The 19,507-nt window shown below is 48.7% G+C and overlaps 1 protein-coding gene across 3 annotated transcripts in view; it reads right to left on the bottom strand.

The window, feature by feature from the left end:
- The window catches only part of GNG12 (G protein subunit gamma 12), a 117,904-nt gene extending 99,139 nt beyond the window's left edge, over positions 1-18,765 (bottom strand). Inside the window, exon 1 of one of the 3 annotated variants that reach the window (XM_087449210.1) lies at positions 18,744-18,765. The gene's annotated coding sequence lies outside the window, so the exon portion shown is untranslated. Of the gene's footprint in view, positions 1-1,023; positions 1,219-5,444; positions 5,562-18,743 lie in introns of those variants that run through there. The other 2 variants (XM_087449197.1, XM_087449202.1) reach the window with 2 other exon arrangements.
- Between the last annotated feature and the right edge of the window lie 742 nt (positions 18,766-19,507).

Raw genomic sequence — 19,507 nt, 5'->3', positions numbered from 1 at the left:
TACATATGTCCCTCAAAACAATAATTTGCTCCTAGGCTCCACACCACGAACCTGGCCCTCAGTAACTCGCATGTCACAGAATCCCAAGATTGAGCTGTCACAGGAAAACCGTCCACAAGGTGGAGGGACTGTCACAGAGACAGGCCTGGGCCAAGACCCCATTGGCACCGTCCCTCGTCCCCAGAGCTGCTGTACTGTCCACTGCGGGTGACTGTGTCAAAATGGGGACGGAGACGTTCTCCCTCAAAGGACACTCCTTGTTGTTTCAGCTAACAGACCACACCAATAACTGGTCACAAGTAGGAAGAGCTGGATTAGACGGCTCAAGGGCAGAGCTCAGCGTGTGTGGAGGGAGGGGCCCTGTGGGCTGACATGCAGAGGGAATCTGTGCCGCTCCCAGACCCCACAACCAGACGAGGAAAATGAGCTGGACTCCCTAAAGCTCATGGCGGCCACAGCACGGCTTCCCCTGTGCCAATGATCTGCAGCGCAGAGACTTAGCAGTAACTCAGCAGCACGAAGGCGGCCCTCCCACCCTCCCGGGGCTCCCACCCTCCCGGGGCTCCCACCCCTGACTGCGCTGGAACCACCTGGGGGCTTTCCGAGAGCCGGCCTCACACCCGAGGGGCTGACCTCACAGGTCTGGCTGCAGCCAGGGCTACGACTGTCAAAATCCCTCCCCAGCTGATTCTACTGTGCAGCCAGGTTTGCAAGCCACTTCCCGGGTCTCTTCTGCTATCAGGCTGCCTGAGCCCCTAGATCCTATTTCCTTTGAGAATTCTTTTTTCTTTTTTTCCTAATGAAAGACAAGAAAAAAGATAAGCTAGTGTACGAAGTCCTAAACTTTAAATGTTTTTCAAGATGAGAAAGTTCGAGGTTAGAGTCCTTGGTGTGAAGTCATCCCTCTGCCCTGCCCCATAATAAAGATTACAACCCAACCTAAGCGATTAGAGCACAGACTATACTCCTGAGAAGAGTGTCAAGAGTACCCCTTCCCAAGAGGGTAGGAAGGGAAATGCTCACGATGTTTATGGCGGGGAGAGGAAGTCCAAGGAACAGCTCCACTGCCCTTTGTATATCCTTAACAGGAGCTTTCCCAACTCGCCCACTCCCTGACTTCTCTTGGCTCCTCCTCCTCCTCGACTCAGCCCTATAGACTAGTTACAAATTACTCTTAGGCAAGGCCCTCCTGCCTCTCTCCTTTCTCCTCCAGCCTCCAGCTCAGGCGGCCTCCGTCCCCACCTCCTCCTCAGGTCTCCAGGTGGGCCCTCACCGCTGAGGGTGTGACCCATAAATACCAGCGGGGCGGCAGTGAACAAGACGGGTGGGGAGGGAGGGTGTGTCTCGAGGTCTCTCCAGGCCTGGTTCCTGCCCGCTCAGCCGTCCTGGGACATCGGACAGGCGGGGCCCAGTGATAAGAGCCTCTGAGCCTGGCCAGCACCACACAGACCCCCAGCTCCCAGGGTAGATTTGACAAGGCAGCACAGAACAGGAAAACAAGAGGCCTGGGGTTCTAGTCTCACCTCTGCCATGTGCTAGCTCCATGACCTTAGGCAAGTAGCAGAAATCTTCTAGAAAGAATCTCAATTTCCCCATCTGTAAAGTAGAAATTAATATTTGACCAGTGTTTTAGTCCACTCAGCCTGCTATAACAAAAATACCACAGACTGGGTGGCTTAAACAACAAACATTTCTTTTTTTTGAGGAAGATTGACACTAAGCTAACATCTGTTGTCAGTCTTCCTCTTTTTTTTTTTCTTTTTCTTTTTTCTCCCCAAAGCCCCAGTACATAGTTGTATATCCTAGTTGTAGGTCCTTCTAGTTCTTCTATGTGGGACGCCGTCTCAGCATGGCTTGATGAGCGATGAGTAGTCCGAGCCTGGGATCCCCACCGGCAAACCCTGGGCCACCAAAGCAGAGCATGCTAACTTAACCACTACGTCACGGGGCCAGCCCCCTAAACAACAAACATTTATTTCTCACAGTTCTGGAGGCTGGAAGTCCAAGATGCAGTCGCTGGCACATCTGGTGTCTGGGGAGAGCCTGCTTCAAGCTTCACAGCCAGCCATCGTCTCACTGTATCCTCACAGGGTGGAAGGGGCCACACAGCTCTCTGGGGTCCCTTTTGTAACGGCACAAATCCCATTCATGAGGGCTTCACCCTCGTGACTGAATCACCTCCCAAGGATCCCACCACCTAACACCATCATATTGGGGATTAGGATTTCAACATATGAATTTGGGAGGGGACACCAATATTCAGTCCATTAACAACCAGACTCCTCACAAAACTTTTTGAAAAGAGGTGCTCAAAGATTATTTTAACACAGTATAAATTCTCTAAACACTCTGTGCGCTAGACACTGCCTATCACTGCCCATATAAAGATGAAAAATGTCACTGACTTCAATACAGTACACTCTGGAGGAGAGAGAGAAATCTGGCAGGTAAGAGTACCCAATTCCATGTCATAATCAGCGTGCTGGTTGAGGAGCAGGCCAGTGGAAACCCAGACAAGGGAAAACTGAAATATGTCCAGAGATGGGGGTCAAGAAGAGAGCAAAAAGGTGACTGCAAGAGTGACATCCTCTAACATTCACGGAGCTGTAGATGTCAGGCATGGTTCTAAGCACATGATGTATAGAATACTTTCAGGTGAACCTGAAAACTGCCCGTGAGGTAGACAGGTATTTCAGAGATGAGGAGCCTGAAGTTCAGAAAATGCTACGGTCTGAATGTGCATTTCCTCTCAAAATTCATCTGTTGAAATCCTAACCCCAATGTGATGGTATTTGGAGGTGGGGGCTTTGGGAAGTGATTGAGTCACGAGGGTAGAGCCGTCGTGAATGGGATTTACGCCCTTATAAAAGAGGCCCCAGAGAGCTCCCCCTCCTTCTGCTGTGTGAGGACACAGCTGTCTATGCAGCAGGAAGGGCCCTCATCAGACACTGACCTGCCTGTGTCTTCATCTTGGACTTTCAGCCTCCAGAACTGTGAGAAACAAATTTCTGTCATTTATAAGCCACCCAGTCTATGCTATTTTGTTATAGCAGCCTGAAAGGATTGAGACAGAGAGGTGGTCACTCAAAGTCCCGCGACTAGGGAGCGGCAGAGGGGAACTTTGGCCCTGGGCTCGACCTCAAGACCTTCATCTTTGGCTGACACTGCCTCTACTTTAACTGTGAAACCATTTGTGACCTCCCCAGGCCCTTGCACCCCCCTCAGCCCGCCAAGGCAAAGCCAGGCACACCCTCCTCTGCACTTTCCCACTTCTCTGCGCACACCGCTATTTAACAGTCCTGTCCTATCTTCATTATTTGTTTTTCTCTGTCTCCCCCATTGGTTTGGTGGTCCTTAAGGGTAGGAATAGAATGCAGCAAGTGCCTCGTAAACAGTGGTATTTAATAAATGTTTTCTTTCTTTTTTTTTTTTATTTATTTTTTCCCCCAAAGCCCCAGTAGATAGTTGTATGTCATAGTTGCACATCCTTCTAGTTGCTGTATGTGGGATGCGGCCTCAGCACGGCCGGAGAAGCGGTGCGTCGCTGCGTGCCCGGGATCCAAACCCAGGCCGCCAGCAGCGGAGCGCGCGCACTTAACCGCTAAGCCACGGGGCCGGCCCATGTTTTCTTAACAGATGAAAGAAAGAATGAAGTTGTGCTAGGTTTCAAAAGACAGGCAGGAATCACTGGGTAGCTTGAGGGAACTTTCTCAAAAGTAGAGGCAGCACCTTATTCTCCCTTACGTCCCCAGAGCCTGGTGCTCAGTGTTGGTGCTGAATGAACGTGTAATAAACACTAGGCTGAGGAAGCGGTGGGAAGAAATCCAGAGAGATTTAGGGCTACGCAGTGAGTACGGTGCCCTGGTCAGTGTCAATCAATGAGCGAGGGTGTGTGCGACGCAGAAGTGCTTCTCCAACCATCCGTGGTGAAAGATCAGCGTTTTTGGTTTTATTTCCAATTCATCATGAACCAATACTTTTATAAAAATGTAATAAAGATAAACTGCTAGAAAAATGAAATATAAAACGCAAGTCCAATTTCTCACTAGATTCGAGGGATGTAAGACAACTGAAACTCTGAAACTGTCTGGATATGCACTGGCGCTCTGAAACTGTCTGGATACGTACTGGCCATGTGTACTTACCTGGGTGCAGATGTTAACAAAGTTCCGTCTGCAGACCAAGCGTCCTGGCGCTGGGAGGGAGGGGATGGTGTCGGGGGCAGCAGGAGGGAGGAGCTCTGGCTGTGCAGTCAAGGACCGTGGGAGAGTGATGCCCACCGAGGGCTTTCTGTGCGCCAGGCACTGTCCTAAGTGCTCCACGCACATTATCTCATTTAAATTTCACAGCCTATCTGTGAGGTAGTGCTATCATCACCCCCATTTTAGAGATCTGGAAACTGAGACACAGCAATAAATAAAAGAAGCACAGCCAGGCCTTGAACTGGATAGTGTGAGCCCTTTACCACTGGATGTGATGCCTTTGGGAAGCTGCCAGACAGGAAGTGACCTATTCAGATCTACATTTTAGAAGAATCACCCTGGTGGCAGTGTGGAGGGTGGAGGTCGGTCAGGAAGCCATGGCGACAATCCAGGCGAGAGGCAGTGGGTAGAGGAGGGCAGTCAGGAGGTGGACGAGGCAGGTGGTGGCTGTGGCCAGGGTGACTGAGCTGGACGGAGGTGAAGAGGAGGGAGGGGTTCAGGTGACTCGCGTTCAGAGCTTGGCAACCTGGGTAGACGGGGATGTTTTGCACTGACTTAGAGAAGGAGGAAGAAAAGCAGGCTTTGATGGGGAGATGATAAGATTGGTTTTCAACAATGTCTACCTGATTCTGAAGAGCGTACGACAGACAATGTGCAGTGTGTCTTGGGAAAATTCTAGAGACTGTGATCTTCAAGTAGTTTGCTGAATTCAGGTGACTACTATTTTCACTTCAGTTCTGGTAAACCACTCTCCTCCTCTTCCACTTGCCCCTTTGCCCTGGTGACACTTAAAATAGCTTAAAAACCAGGAGTTCCCCAATACTACACTTTCCTCCCTCTGAAAATCACACACAGTACATAAAAGTGTTCTGGTCACCAACATGTGTGTGTGGGCGGGGGGGAGGGGGCTCCCACACATCCGAGCAACTCTCGGACACCAGCAGGGTGCACTATAAGTCAACTCAATTTTGACACCGTCTACTGGAGAAGCATCAGATTCCACAGGTTAAGGGCTCAGTCCCACAAGACTGCCCCCCACAACCACTTCAGACACCAGTCACAGCCCAGGTTGTTGCCTGTGCCTCAGACCGACCGGCTATAGATCAGAGACCCAACAACCCCTTACTTGGGTTCCGTTACTTCGATAAAGTGGCTCACAGAAATTTGCGACAGCAGCTCCTTGGGTTCACTCAGAGAAACATGTTACTTCCTGGATTGCTAGCTTATTATAAAAGAATATACCTCAGGAACAGCCACATGGAAGAGACGCATGGGGCAAGGTCTGCGGAAAGGGCGTGGAGCTTCCGTACTCTCTCCAGGTGCGCCACTCTCCCAGCACCTTCACCAACAGGAAGCTCTCCTAACCCGCTTCCTTTTGGGTTTTTATGGTGCTTCATTACATAGGCATGATTGATTAAACCACTGGCCATTGGTGATTGATTTAACCTCCAGCCCCCCTCCCCTCCTGGGAGGACTCGGGGGTGGGACTGAGAGTTCCAACTCTCCAATGACATGGCTAGTTCTCCTGCAAACAGCCCCCATCCTTAGGTTCAGTCCAAAAGTCACCCTTTGTCATTAACATAACAAAAGACACCCTTATCTCACTTAAGAAACTACAAGGGTTTTAGGAGCTCTGTGCCAGGAATGGGGTGAAAGACCAAATATATATCTCTTATTATAAATCACAATATCACAATATTGTTCCTAGCTGTATCCTCACAGAGTAGGTAACTGATAAATACTTATTGAATGAAAAAATCATCTTTGTGCTTATTAAAAACTGAAGAAAGGATGAAAGACAGGACTTTTGTCCTCAAAGAGCTAAGCAGTTAACAGCAAAGAAACATCTGAGTACAAGAGAGACGTGTCAGAGGGCAATGTCTTCTTCCCCTTCCAGGAGGCCACTCCTCCAGCCCACACACCTGGTGGACACCTCCCTGTTGCACTTTTCACACGGTACCACCAGGGACTGTGGGGCAGGTAACACGATGCCTGGAGAGCACAGACCCAGAGTCAGATAGGAGTGGATTCAAAGCAAGACGCCACCACCACTCACCCCTGGGCTCTTGAGCAGCACTCACCCTCACTGAACCTGCTTCCTCCTACAAATGGAGCCAGCGTTATCCACCTCAGAGGGCTACTGCAAGGCATGAGAATGTGTATGTAAAGCTCTCAGCACAGGTTGGTAGGTAGTTGTCACTTAAGGAATAACTATCATCATTGTCATCCAAGTAAGTGCCGACACGCTATACTCTCTCAATCAGTGTTTGCCAAATGCATTTAACTGTGAATGCAAATAACTCTAACTGAAATTAAAGGTGTTGGGTATTATGTGGGCACTATGACTGTAATATCAACTACAATGGAAACAAGAGTCAATGCCTGAGCACTTACAATTAACATGCCGAGTGCTTTATATACATCAGTAGCTCCTTTATTCCTAAGCCAAAGATAGTATTTCATCAATTCTAAGAAGCATATTTTGTTCACATTTTAACATCCCTGATATTGGGATGACTCTGTGGTAGGCAGATTGGTCTCCCAAAGATGTCCATGTCCTAATCCCTGGAACCTGTGAGTATGTTACGTTACCTGGCAAAAGGGACTTTGCAGATGTAATTAACGATACAGACTTTAATATAGGGGGAGGAGCCTGGATTATCCAGGTGGGCCCAATCGAATCGAAAGCCCTTAAAAGTACAGAACTTGCTCGGTCTGGAGACAGAAAGATGGAGCAGAAGGGGACCTCAAAGAGATTCCAGGCATAAGAAGCACTTGTTGCGCTGTTGCTGGCTCTGAGATGTAGGGTCCAAGTGCAAGGACCAGAGAGAGTCTCTGAGAGCTGAGGGTGGCCCCCAGATGACAGCCAGCAAGGAAAGAGGGACCTCCATCCCACAACTGCAAGGAACTGGATTCTACCAATCCCTTGAATGACCTTGCAAATGGGTTCTTCCCAGAGCTTTTTTTTAATTTTTATTTTATTTATTTATTTACTTTTTTCCCCCAAAGCCCCAGTAGATAGTTGTATGTCACAGCTGCACATCCTTCTAGTTGCTGTATGTGGGACGCGGCCTCAGCATGGCTGGAGAAGCAGCGCATCAGTGCGCGCCCGGGATCCGAACCCGGGCCGCCAGCAGTGGAGCACACGCACTTAACCGCTAAGCCACAGGGCCGGCCCGCCCAGAGCCTCTTAATAAGATTTCAGACTTGTAAAACCCAGAGCAGAGAAACCAGCCAAGCCCACACTGACTTGACCTACAGAACCGTGAGATAATACGTGTGTTGTTTTAAGCTGCTAAATATGTGGTAATCTGTTACGGCAGCCACAGAAAACTAATACACTCTTAGGGTTGATGTGGGTTATAGTTGCATTGGCAGCATTTTTCTCTTAGTCGCACACAGAATAATGGCACATCTCGTAATTGATGGCATCTTAGATTTGTTGAAATCTGGTGTTGTTATCTCTATTTTGCAAATGGAGGCTCTGAGAGGTCAGGTGACTTGCCCACGTGACTCAGACTGCAAGCTCGAGCTCTAAACCGCCATGTGCAGTCAGAGAGCATGCGGGCCGGAAAATCCTGCCAAGATGCCAAGGAATGGCTACCAGGACCGCCCCAGGCCCGTGTCTGACACGGGATCCCTAACACAGATGACCACAAAGACCCAGCGGGGTCCAGAGGGTACCCACCTTCAGGAACGTTCATTCCTCCACTATCGACGGAGTACCCCAAGGTACTATGTACTCTCCTAGGTCCTGGGGATGGAACAGGGGCCTGTGTGTAGGGAGCTGGCACTGCAGTGGGGAGATCAACACGACAGCGACAGAAAGAGAGAAATGCTGGACGAAAAACAAAGCACCAGAGAGCTGACACCAGCCTCACAAAAGGAACGACCCACAGACTCAGGAGCTTAAAAGAGAGCGCGTTGGGCCTGGAAGATAGATCCTCCTTTTTGGAGGCTTCATGGGCCACTACTACATGTAGGATTCTGAGAAGGAGAGTTTGTTGTTGCTGTGGGGTTTTCTGGGTTTGTTTGTGGCTTTTTTTGTTGTTTTTTTGATGGAGATATAGGCTAAGTTTAAACAGGACTCCCTCATATGAATTTCTAAAAGCAAACCAAAGAAACCACAGTCATCTTTTCACTAAACTATAATTTCTCTCTCTTGGTGGACTTCACTTTTAAAAAGACGAAGATTAGTTTATGTTAAGATAGCATCCCAAGAGCTGACTGAAAGATCACCTCAAAAAGAAAGAGGATTCTGTGCCACTCCAACACCACGCCCTTCGTGGAATCCTCAACCCTGGCCGCCCTCCGACGCTGTCCTTTCCCTTGTCTCTTCTCTCTCACCTTGGAAACAGAGTGGACAGCTCTCTGACGGTGAAACCAAAGGGAGAACAGAAGCCTGATTCAGCAGACGAACAAAAGATACGGCGTGTGTAACCTTTCAGGAGAGGCATGTAAATGGAAAACTCTAGATTTCTTAAGAGATTTTGCAGGAAATGCCATTGGAATTTACATATTCTCAATCTCTCTTGCTTTTTTGAGAGGGAGAAATTCTAGACTAGAAGTTCATGCTCATAATGGTTTTGGAGAAGCCCCAGTTTAATAATACCGTTAGCCGAAAACTATTTACAAATCAGACATTAGCAACTGGCATAAAACTCTGCTTTCCACTTCTCTCCATCCCGCACTGGCAGTTTGGCAGCCCACTCCACCCTCAGGCCAAAGGAGCCATCACGTTCTTAAGTCTGTATTGAAGAGGTTTTGATAGCGATGGAGGCAGAGGCTTGCTTCAGGGGGAACGGTCAACAAATGCCCACAGCAAGATCGACAGGCCACGACAGAGCACAGGAAGAGACGTACAAAGGGCCCCAAACCTCCATCTCACTCATAACTCGAAAAATTTAAAGGACTCCAAGTTACCATTTCTCACCAACGAGATGAGCAAAAATAAAAAGAGCCGACACACTTCTCGCTGGCGGGGCCGTGGGGAACTGGCCGTCCAGCACATTGCCGGGGAGAGGGCAAAATGAGTCAGCCCTTCCGGGGGGATTACTGGGCCCCGTGATTCAGCAGGCCCACTTCTGGGAACCAATGCTTTAGGAACACCTGCACGAAAGCAAAACGACTTATTGCACCTTGACTTGCCCAGCATTGTTTGTAACAGCGATAGATGGAAGCAAGCCAAAGGTCCAGTGCTAGGGGGTTGGTCCAACACACTACAGTACGTCCACACAGTGGACAACCATCATGCTGTTAGAGAGAGAGGGAGAGAGATCTCGGGGACGCACTGCTCACTTTAGAAGCAAGGTAAAGAACAGTATATAAATTACCATCTTTTGTGACAGAAGGGGGAAGAATAAGAATATACATTCTAGTGTGCTTGTATTTCAAGTTGCAACCTGTAGCAAGTGTGGGAAAGGCTTGGATGGGGACGGGATGGGAGCAGGAGTTCTCAGTGTTTATCTTTTTACATACGGCTGTGAGGTTTTCTTGGACCATATAAATACATGACCAATTTTTAAAAACGAAGAGAATGTATAAGCCATTTTTTGCAGGGGTATGAAAAACAGGACAAGACCAGCTTGGAAGACACAAAACTAAGGAGGAGTTCGGCTCAGAAGGGTCTGGGAAGCCTGGGCTGAGGCAGGTGGGTGCTCACGTCGACATCAATAAATCCAGAGTTCAGGTGAGCACAGCGAGAGTGGAGGGTTGATCTCTGCTCTGTTTTATATCCCCTGCTGGGTGTGGGTGTCCCTGCGCCCCCCACATTTGTTACAGCCAGAAGGAAGTGAGAGAACTGTAGGTGACTGGGAGGAAAGACAAAAAGGCTAGGATTACCTCCCAGGCAGCATGCCAGGGGCATTTATTTGCTTTCCGGATTTGGAAAGTAATGGCTGAAGCATGCTGCTCATCAAATATTTGTTAAAAAAGAGGGCAAAGCATGTGCCGGAATATTCTGCGTAATTCAACGGAGAGATATTCCTGAAAAGTTGAGACTCCCGGAATTTTGTAAAATCAAATCATACTGAAAATGCAACAGGTAAGTTTGCTATCTAAAGAAATTCTGTACGGAAATCTTTGTCAGGAATTATTATCCTCTGCTCTTTTGGGAACCCGAGTTTGCCTAAGTCTGCATTTAAGGCGGTCACGTTTCTGCGCCTGTGGGCTGTTCTCACCAGGTGTGGTCTCTCCCTAAAGCAGCAGAGCACCAAGGTGGTACGCAGGCAGCACCTTTCTCTTTAGAGCGACTGCCTCCAGTTTGATCCGCTCGACATGGCCGATCTTACCTGCCATGTGGACTGCCTCTCAGCAGAGGAGCCAGGAAGAGGAAGTTAATTCTGAGAGTTGGCTCAGGATTAACTAAATTAACTAAAGGATCAATGTAAAAGAGAAAGCATGTAAGAAGTGCCAGCTGGCACTGAGGGGGACACAGACAAACTCCCTTAGGTTTTGGTAGGTTTGGCAACAAGGCTCCCACTTCTTACCCTAAACTAGAAAAGTCTTTTACACAAGAGGCTCACAGGTGAGTTCCAAAGGCTCCTGCAGCCACTGGTCTTTGCATCCTGTCCCAAGGGGAGGGCCCACAGCCAATGAATAAATAACATGAAAGCCTCTGCACATTCCCAGGAGGCACCACTGCATTCCCCTCACCAGGGGCTCTACAAAAGGGGAGCACGGACCCCCGGCACGGATCAGGCAATACTGAGATGTTGTTGGTGTTGAACTAACAACACCCACAACACCGCAACTGCCTGTCTTTACCTGCCCCTTAAGAAACGATGACCTGAGGAGGAAGAAGCCTATCACAGGGAAGAGGCACCTCTGAATGTGTGTTTCCTAGCAGACACAATCAATCTTACTTTTTTGATTAAAAAAGAACCCTGGCTCGTGTGCCCTGCTGGCACACACTGCAGAGAACATGGTTTCAGTCCTTCATCCCACCGGCACTTGTCAGGCGCCTACTACGTGCCACAGTCTGCGGCTCGCAGCATTTAGAGGGTTACTGTGACTGACGGGGCCTCGAGAGACAGAGCTGCTGCCGGCCACGTCATGCCTTCGTGTGAGTCAGAAAAAGGCAAGCCTTGCCCAAGTGGACCCAGCCTTGCCCGCCTGATGGCGTCAGAGAGAAGCGCCCCTTCCTTCCGCACAGGCAGTTCTAGCCCAGGACCACGGTTTTTTGAGCAGATTTGAGTTCTCACTTGTTTCCTTGGCGAGATCTTCTTGTGCAGTGAACAACCTGTACCAGAGTTCAAGGCAGCCTGTCAAGAAACCACAGTCCAATCTTTCTGCTTCTTGGCCAGACATCCAACCTTCCCCTGACAAGCGTGAGGAGCCAGTCATGACCTTATCCACCCATGTGAGGCCCATGGTCTGATAACTCAAAGGATTTCAGTAGTCTAGGTACAGGACAGGCACCAAGTCTGCTCGTTTCAACACTTTTCCAATTTGCCCGAGATTCTGGTTGAATAAACCTGGTGTGATGGTTTTATATCAATAAAGTCCTCACTAAGCCTCAATAAAGTCCGGGCAGCTTTTGGAGTTTGATTCCTCTTTCCATCCTTAGATATACTTAGCTGATGTTGAGAGCTACACTCTGTGGCTCCTCTGCAATAATTTCTCCCCGAAAAGCAGACAAAATGTGAGGTCACTGCAAGCTTGGGGTCTTAGGCAAAGGGTCCCAGTGGGGGCTGAGGGTTTAACGTCCAGTGCTCAGGGACATCTTGGCTGGTTGCATCTGCAGCTAAACAAAAGCCTGATTATTCTACATCAGGCAAGTTAAGATTCCACCCCCAACGGGCTCATGCAGGTTTGCACACAGCCATTGGAAATGAAGGCAACTCTCTATATGTGGAATCCAAGTGCAGAGATGACAACTGATTCAGAGCCCACTCCAGTGAGCATCTGTGATGACGCCAACCCAAGCTCAACCAGAACCTACGCTTCTCTCATCAACCAAAGGGGATCCTCTGTCAATTATGTGACGTTGACCACAGGGGAACGGTAGTCTATTCTGCAAGAGAGCACAGGGAACATGAGGCCTCACGACCCTCTGGCCCCAAAGTCACCACCTGCTTACCATCAATGAGTGTGAAAAATTACAAAAGATTCTTAGCAACTGATTCACTAAAGCAGAACTAAAAGAAACTCTTCTTTTAGCTACTAATTCTCCAGCAGAGTTACAAGTATCGCAAGTCTTAACAGTCTGCAACACCCCGGCTTTTATTATACAGTAATCCTCTGCAATGCAGACCCATTAAAAGAAGACAAAAACCCTCCTTGTCAGAGGATGGCAACCAGACATTCTCAGCTAAGCACTTTTACGACACCCAATAAAGCCTGACAGGATAAACCAAACACGTAAGTGACACCAGAAATGATTTTCAAGAGACTCGGCAATAAAAGAACAACCCAGCTAGAAGTAACCTTCAGTCACATCAGCTCCACTCTCTGCCCTGAATCCAAGCCACCTGCTCACCACTCTCCCCTCATCCCTGAGAGAGGACAGTGGGGAGGATAGGACCTGGTGGTAGGAGCTGGTTCTGGAACAGGACCTGGCAGGCCAGTGCCTTGGTCTGTACTCTCCCGGCCCTCTTTGGGAGTCCAGGGACGGGAGAGGTCGAGTTCGCAGAGCCGTGCTGGGGCTCTGAGGCAATTTTGGAAGCCTCGACTTCTGTGGCTGAAGAGAGGCGAGCCCGAGGGAAGGCACCGGTAATTCTCAGGGGTGTCCTCTCAGCTCGGAAAGGAGCCCTCTCGGTTTGATCGACAGCTTCTCAAGGGACTTCCTCCATCAAGTTCCCCTCCCCCACATTTAGCTGGACCCTCCTCCACTGCAGCTCTTAGCTGAGTGCTGGGAGCATGGGACGTGGAGTGGGAACACTTCTCGGTCAAACGATGGTCTTGCCACTGAGGGAGGCTCAGCCTCCTCCTCTGGGCTGTTGTAAGGACTGAGCAAGATTGTATATGTAAATGGCTTAGACCTGGCCCAGGGTGCAGAACAGCTCAATGAACGGAACCACACACTTCTGCTAAGTATTTTTATCTATCAAAACTTCTTGTTCAACTAAGTGCACTATGTCTTCCTCATGGCTGTCTTGGAGGCATCTGACATGCTAAGGGTGCTGTATGCACACAGCTCGTCAATGCAGAGCCTGGATCTGGGAAGGGACAACTTCTACAGAGTCAAGGCTGGTGGACTTGGTCTATGTGCAGAATCTAATTTCAAAAATCTCTTAACATCAGTAATCATCAAGGAAATGCAAATCAAAACTACAATGAGATATCACCTTACATTCGCTAGAATAGCTATAATTGCCAAGACAAAAAACAACAAATGTTGGAGAAGATGTGGAGAAAAAGGAATCCTCATGCACTACTGGTGGGAATGCAAACTGGTGTAGCCTCTATGGAAAACAGTATGGAGATTTCTCAAAAAATTAAAAAAGAAATACCATATGATCCAGCTATCTCATTACTGGGTATTTATTCAAAGAACTTGAAATCAATGATCCAAAGAGATTTATTCACTGCAGCATTATTCACAATAGCCAAGACGTGGAAGCAACCCAAGTGCCCTTCTATGGATGAAAGGATAAAGAAGATGTGATATATATATATATATATATATATATATATATATATATATATATATATATTTATACACACACATACCCGCAATGGAATACTACTCAGCCATAAAAAAAGACAAAATCGTCCCATTTGCAACAACATGGATGGACCTTGAGGGTACGATGTAAGCGAAATAAGCCAGGCAAAGAAAGAGAAATACCGCATGATTTCACTAATATGTGGAAGATAACAAATACATGGATAAAGAGGACAGACTAGTGGTTACCAGAGGGAAGGGGGTTGGGGGTGGGTGAAAGGGGTAAAGGGGCACACATGTATGGTGACGGACAATAATCAGACTACTGGGGGTGACCATGATGAAGTCTATCCAGAAACTGATAAACAATAATGTACATCCAAAATTAGACAATGTTGTAAACATTATGATCTCAATAAAATTACTGGGAAAAAAAACATCTCTTAGGAAGCTAAACCTACGAACATCTGAAAGGGCCTCTCTTTTACTGCTAAACAATTCTCACTATGAGGATTCTGACATTTAACTTGAGGACCTTCAACTGCTATGCAAGCTGGTGTTTTTTCTAAAACAACAAAATCCTGCTATTTATAGCTAATAAATCAGAGTTTTTGTTAACTGTTACACACAGGGATTATTTTTATTATATACACATGCTCACTGGGAAATGGGTGGGGGAGAGCACCATAATCCCACCGTCCATCTGTCTGTACGTTCTTCGAGACTTTCTTTTCTATGCACAGTTCTACTTTTTTTAAACTTAGGTGTAATTGTAATAATGCACTGTAACTGTGCCCACTGCCCTTCCCCTACTGAACCCATCACAACACAGACTTCATGAATTACAGATCTTTACAAAGGTTCTCATAAGCAAGTAAAATGGGACTGAGATCTGGAATTAATTTGCTGAACAAATTAACACTGAGATTCATTTCACATTTAAAAGATGCAATGACAATTGCCTCATTCTATTCTCTTGCTTCATAAGCACTGCTTGGCAGGACTTCTTAAATTACTGGGCTTTTTTAGATTTTTGGGAAACATTAAAATTTTGTATAGTTGTTTTCCTGTTACAAAAATAATACATGTTCATTATATAACATTTAGGAAGAGAAAATTTAAGTGATAATTTCATGTTAATATTTACTGAGCATGGACTAAGTGTCCGGCACTGTTCTACATGCTTTAGATAGATTAACTCCCTTATTCCTCACAACACCTCAGTGAGGCACAGATATTAAGTAACTAGCCCACACTCTACCTAGAAGTATGAGCCAGGGATCCATCACTATGCTATGATGTTCTAAGAGTGAAAAGAATCAATAATTTATTCAATCCAGTCCTCCACTGCTTCAGAGTATAATGTCATAGGCGTGAAACGATTCATAATAATACTCTACCCTTAACAGTTATTTAAAAATATTATAAAGTGCCATCTCTGCCTCCCTGTGGAACAATCAGCAAAATGAGAAAAGTCTCCTGTGGCACGAGCTACAATTCTTTCTCTTTTTTTTTGGTGAGGAAGGTTAGCCCTGAACTAACATCTGTTGCCAATCCTCCTCCTTTTGCTGAGGAAGACTGGCCCTGGGCTAACATCTGTGGCCATCTTCCTCTACTTTATATGTGGGACACCACCACAGCATGGCTTGATAAGCAGTGCGTAGGTCAGCGCCAGGGATCAGAACCAGCGAACCCCAGGCCACCCAAGCGGAGCTCGAGAACTTAACCACTATGCCACGGGGCCGGCCCTCAAGCTATGATTCTGATCAGTCCAATCCTATGCACCTGATGTGCAGTAAGAAAAAACAACAGGCGCTCAGAAGGGTTTGTTTTAAAGATGGAAGCATTTTTTAAATTTTGCAAATGATTCAATGACGTGATGAGCAGATTCCCTGAATTAACTGAACACCCATTCCCACAAAAATCCACAGTCACAACGCTTTCACAGAACGTTTACGAAATGCTCCCGGTCAGTCCTCAACTTCTTTCAGCTTCTCTGTCGGCACTGGACATCAGTCTACGAAAAACTAAATACCTGGATACCCTGGGGTTACATTTTTTCATACTTTAATTAAGAATCACACTTGGTTAAAGACAAATACTTCTGTTTCTTGTTTAATTTCCTACCCAGGGCTAATAAACATGACTCTCTGAAATGTAAATTCTCTTTAAATTTAAAGATGATTCATGAACTGTTTCTGACTGCCTGGCTCTAAAAATATTATATGACTGTAACTTCAGCTCTAAAACTGTTAACCCACTAACCGTAATTTTCATACCTCTGTGGTTGAAACATGACACACAAATGTACACAAATATTAACATATATCTATATAATATCTCTAGCTCTATCTATCTAGTTATCTATAAAATCAGGTAACTTCTATGGAATTTAAAATTGTGCTACCTAGCAATTCCAGAAAGTTCAAGCAGCCATCTTGTCATTTATCCATAGCCTGCTGCTAGAGTAAGCTAGATAAGTAAAATATCTAAAAATTCTGAAAATTGTGGGTTAGCAAAGTGTTCTCCAAAGATTGTTTCATATACTTTCGTAAAAACCCTAGAGGGAGAGAGCACTATAATCCCCATTTTACAAATCAGACTGAAAAAGGTTAAGTAACTAATATTCCCATCTAGGTCTGTCTGACACCAAACTCTTCTCTTCCAAACCAAGCCTCAGAAAAATGTTATTTGACTTCCCACAACTTAGCTCCCTAGATCAAGCTCAACTTGACATATAAAACTTAAAACAAAAACAACACGCACAATACAAATCCAACACAATAAATGACATAATTCTAAATTTGAAACCTTTTTTTTCTCTGAGAATAAAAACATAAAAAAACAAAACTGACCAGGTATCAGCTAACCATTTCTTTCAGTGTTTTAACTATGAAGCTCTTTGCCCTCACCACCTGACAAACCACCCACACCCTTTAACAAGTGACAACACCAGCCCCAGACCGCCATCCTCGTTGTTAGAGAGTCAGTCTTTCCAATGACACTGGAGCTTGCGACACAGAAAGTTTTTATAATATTAATCTTTTCAGTCTCTTGTGAAACAGAGATTCACATTTTTATGTATTTCTACACAAATCTAAATGTGATGGGGCTCAATACCTAGTCAATTACCTGGGTTAAACACAGTAAAAACACGACTGCATTTTTCATAAGGTCTAAAGGCCCAGTGGTTGGACTGTTGGGCATTTTTTGGACTGAAAGCAGGGTTTTATGGTGCTGGTTAACTGTTAGGGAAGGCAAAGAAGGGAAAAACATTTAAGTCCTTTTATCACCAAAGTCTCTGTAAAACAGTTTGATTACTTTTAAAAACTGTGTGTGAATCCTATGTTTGTTTATTGAAAAAGGGGCTTGCTAATACATACAATTTGGTTTTTTAAGAAAAACAGAACGGCTCCTTACTTGAATGTGATTGTTTTGGCAACAGTCGAGCCCAGCGCTGCCTGCCTTCCTGGTTCTACGAGGTGAGGGCCACCATCCTGCCATAATTCACGCCTGGCCGAGGAGCCAGCGAAGGCGCAGCGTGGGGACCAGCGCTTTAAAAACACAGCCAAACTCCGCTTCCAGAGCAGAGAGCACACAGACACGGACCCTGCCTCTGACAACATCCAGAAGATTCATTATAGACAATCTATTCGGAGGAAGCTACAACAGCCCCAGGAAATATAAACAGTGTCCGCAAAGACAGCAGGGGGGAGAGGAAGTAACTGATGGGAAGGAAGCTAATCCTGTGAGGCTGGTCCAGCGCCACGAGGTCTAATAAACTCCCTCCCGGGCCGCTTCCCCTCGCAGCAGCCATGAAACTGCCCTGACACGTGGGCGCAGGGGACCTCCCTTCTCCCCGGTTTTTGGCCATTTCCTTCTCCAGGCTCCTGTTTGTATACAACCACGCCCGGACACGGGTGACCCCAAGATGACAGGCCTCCGCAGTTCCTCCACTCCGATTTCAGGTGTCCCAAGTTTCGCTCCACGGCGGAGATTTAACGAGAAGCCCGAGTTCCTTGTCGAAAGTTATGAATGGTGTAAGTCAAGTTTACAAGATACAGACACCAGGCGAGGGGCAAGTGAGTGTCGGGAGACGTCAGTCAGAGCGTTTTAAAATTAGCTTTAACTGATATGCCCTAGTTAAACTTTAAAAAAATAATAATAAAAAGGAAGTCACCCACATCCACGCAGCAAGTGTCTAGCAATCCTTTACAAAAATTCAGGCAAGACTCACGTCTGAGTCCTGACCTCCCCACGCCACCTGCAATACCGCCTCGGGATCACTCGCTGCCGGGGTCCCCAGGAGGAGCGGTCCGGGGTCCCCTCTCCGTGCCCGCTATGTCCCCGCTAGACCCCAGCGCCGCGCCCTCCAGGGCTGCGCACCGCCGGCTGGTCCCGAGGAAGGGCGGCAGAAAGCAGGGGAGAGGGGCGTGGCGCCCGGTCGCCCCCAGATGCCCGCCCTCTCCCAAAAGTTGGCACCGCCGCGAGCAAGGGCTGGGCGCACCGGAGCCTCCCCACCGAGCCGGGCGCACGGCCGCGGGCCGACGGGGAGGCATCGGGGCGGAGACCGTCCTCCGGCTGCCGCCTCCGCCCCAGCCCGGGCCCGCGGCCCCAGCCCGGCCCCGAAGGGCCCCGCTTCCCGCGCCCCCGGCCGGCCGCCCGCCCGCCCGCCCGGCCGTCGAGGCCAGCGCGCCGTCGGTGCCCGGGCTCGGCGCCCCGGGCACTCCCTCCCCCACCCCTCCTCCGGCGCCCAGGGCTCCGAGCAGTCCCCGCCCTCCCGGACCCCTCCCTCCTTCCTTCCTTCCTCCCCTCCCTTCCTCCATCGCGCTTCCCAGCCCCGGGAACTCGGAGGCGGCACCCAGCTGGCCGCCGCCGCCCGCGCTGCGCCCGTCCCCGCGGGGCCCGTCCCCGCCGCCGCGCCCGCCGCTCACCCGCCTGCGCTGCGCTGCCCCCGCCGCCGCCGCCGCCGCCGCCGCCGGGACTCGGTCTCTAAGGGCTCCTGGAGACGGCTCCCGCTGCCCTCCGCCTCCTCTCCTCCGGGCGCCGGCTCCGCCTCGCTCGGGGTGGGCGGGGCGCAAGCCCGACGGGCGGGGCGGCCCCCGCCTCCTTCCTCGGCCCCGGCCCTCCCTCCGGCCCGGGCGGGCTGGCCTGCCCGGTTCGGCCGCCGAGCCCGTGTGGTGTCCGGGCCGGCGGAGGGGAGAGGTCGGGGGCTGTGCAGCTCCTCAAACGTCTGGCCGCCTTAGCCGTCCCCATCTTCCCTCCCCGGAATTCACGGAGGCCGGGGGGTTCAAGGACTCGCGGGCCCCCCACTTCACGCCCCTCCACGGGCCGCTCTGACTCCTCGGAAGTTCCCTTCGCGTGCGAACCCCTCGCCAACCCTTATGCCAAGCGTCCTCTGGGCCGCGAAAATGCTGGCTGCCAACCCCCTACACAAAAGTTAGGCTCTGCTCCAGGAATTTCTTAAGAAAACAGTCACAGTAAGATTTAAAGGGCCCTGGGGCCACGGAGAGATTCTGTTTCCCAGAAAGTGGAGCTGTAACTGCGGATTGTTGAATCTGAAGTCCGTCCGCCCATCCTGAGCTCCCCTGCCCTCTCTCCCCCGTGAAAGTTGTGTTTCCGAATGCCCAGTACCTGGCAGAGTTCTGCGCAATGAATTAATTGGATTTGGTTGGTCTTTTCTGGATGGATTCAGGGT

The sequence above is a fragment of the Ceratotherium simum genome, chromosome 2 (assembly GCF_057802395.1).
Source record: "Ceratotherium simum simum isolate JZ-2026a chromosome 2, ASM5780239v1, whole genome shotgun sequence".
NCBI lineage: Eukaryota > Metazoa > Chordata > Mammalia > Perissodactyla > Rhinocerotidae > Ceratotherium > Ceratotherium simum.
The sequence above is the reverse complement of the archived record's forward strand: the minus strand, read 5'-3'. Positions and strand labels throughout refer to the sequence as shown.